Consider the following 2,279-nt stretch of genomic DNA (forward strand, 5'->3'; position numbering starts at 1 on the left):
ATCTCTGCTGGGTTCAGTACTTCACTGCAATGGCCATACAGAATTCACTGATAATACCCATGATGATGAGGTTTATTAGGGAAGTAACAGGTTACCACTCAGGATCAGAACCAACTTAGGATTCAGGACAGCCTTTGATTAGGATGGCTTCTTCTCAGCAGTGCCCACAGGCAAATCTCTCCCTGGCCCTCAGTCTCTTGGCCTGGCCTCTGCCCTGCTTGCACAATGTTACAAAGCTCTTTAGGTCCACTGACAAATGCCCAAAAGCACCCCACTCCACCAGCAAGCAATCTTTCCAAAGGCACTGAGCGCTTTCACTTTTTTGCACAGGTCAGAACACCCACTATGACTGTCTTGCTTTGTGTGCCAGGAAGCCCACTACACCCTTTTGTGCTGTCTCCTGTTTCTGAGGCTGCCAGTTCTCTGCTACCTCTTCTCATTACACTGTGCAGCTCTCCCTCTTCTTCTGTATCTTGGAGGTTATCAGCACAGAGAGCTCAGACAACATCACTTGCTCCAATCCCAACTCCACATGGAGGTAGTGAGTCCCAACCGACCTTTCCACCTCTAGGATGCCTCATTTTAAGCCTAGAAAAAAGGGGGAAAAGACCAATACTCTTGCTGGGGTTCTATACACTTTCTTTGAATTATTAGCAAGCTGCCCAATCCCTTGAACAAGTTATTCAGTGGAGTTACAAGATCATGGCTAGAAAGGCCATGTAAAAGCTATCCACTGCACTAAACCAGTGACGATAAATCATTATTCTAGAGTTCTTAAACCCTTAAAAAAAAAAAACACAACATTATTTTAGATTTTATGTATAGTGTCAAGTGTATTAAACTCTTAAAAAGCTCACTGAATTGTTTACAAACGCAAAAACCCTTTTCTTATGATATAATTCACTGCCAAGTGCCAATAGCAAAATGTGTCCCCATTAGCTTGCCAACAATAAGCAACAATGACTTCCTATTCCAGTTACAAGAAAATCTAAACCCATTAGCAAAGGCTTAAAAGCCTGCACAATCTAGTCCTTGCCTATTGCCTCCTTGTCACCATGCCCCTCATTCACTCAGCAAGAGCAACACTGGCTGCTTTCAGGTCCTTGAATCTGGCATGAGCACCTTGTCACATTCTGTTCTCCTCACCTAGAAGCTAAGTGTCAGTACAACAAAGAAAGGTGAGCAGTAGATCATTTTAGCCCCTGATGAGTCTGTGAGAAACTCCATGAAAAAGCACACCTGAGATTAGTATTCTGGATGTCAGGGGCATATCTTTCACTGTTAGGTTGTGGAACAGCAGAAAAAGAAATGTTCCTTGTACTTTGCCATGACTGTCATGGCAGACAATATTAGAACTTGAATGGAAACAGGAGTTGATTAAAAATCCTCAAATGGATTCTAACCTAAAGGAAATAGGAAACAGATTTAGTTCTAATAACAGGGAAGGTCACTTCCACTCCAGAACAAGTGTATCAGCAAAGTACAAGAAAATCGGACAGACTGGTAGGATGGGGAGGGCCAGCAGGTAAAAGCAGTCAGCTTCATCTGTGAAACAGGGTTAACAGCTGCAAAGAGAAGAAACTGCCATCAAAGAAAAGCATAAAGGATAGAGAAATTACTCCTCTATATATTCCTGTCATTCATATGTACAGAATCCATTCATTATTCAACAGTTATTGCCTGTACAAGACTCTCAAGGTGTTCGGTCTAACAGGGATGTGCACATGTAAGTGATGAAGTGCAATAAACCGTTATTATTTCTACAATGGAGTCCCGGTGTGGCACTGTACAATTGCTCGCTTTGAACCACAGATTGGCGGTTCAAGCTCACCAGATGCTCCTTGTAAACCCTATACAGGGTCGCTATGAGTCAGAACTGACTCAATGGCACTTAACAACAGTTCTATAATAGAAACCAAAAGAGACATAAAGATAGTGGTTACTTCTACCTACAGGACCCAAGAAGGGCTTCAAGAAGGTACACTTGGAAGTAAAGTCTTTAATCCTCTGTATGCTAAAATAAAATTAGATACTAGAACCCTGATACTTTTGTTGACTCTTAAAATTGATTGTTTGTGAAATGTTCATTTCTCTGTTTTGTACTTTTGTGTGTTCCCACCCCTCCCTCTCTCCCATGTGGTTCTATGAAATTGCATGACTTACAAAAAAGTACATATCCACTATAAGACACTATTTATGACTGTATGGAAATGTATACGTGGGCCTTCATTTTTCCCTAATATTTATTATATGGTGGTGGTGGTTACGTGCCGTGGAGT

General features: G+C 41.7%; 1 protein-coding gene across 1 annotated transcript in view; it reads right to left on the minus strand.

The window, feature by feature from the left end:
* The window catches only part of EEA1 (early endosome antigen 1), a 197,923-nt gene that overhangs the window by 122,141 nt on the left and 73,503 nt on the right, over nt 1-2,279 (minus strand). The gene's annotated exons all lie outside the window — the stretch shown is intronic.

The sequence above is a fragment of the Chrysochloris asiatica genome, unplaced genomic scaffold (genome assembly GCF_000296735.1).
Source record: "Chrysochloris asiatica unplaced genomic scaffold, ChrAsi1.0 scaffold00149, whole genome shotgun sequence".
Taxonomy (NCBI): domain Eukaryota; kingdom Metazoa; phylum Chordata; class Mammalia; order Afrosoricida; family Chrysochloridae; genus Chrysochloris; species Chrysochloris asiatica.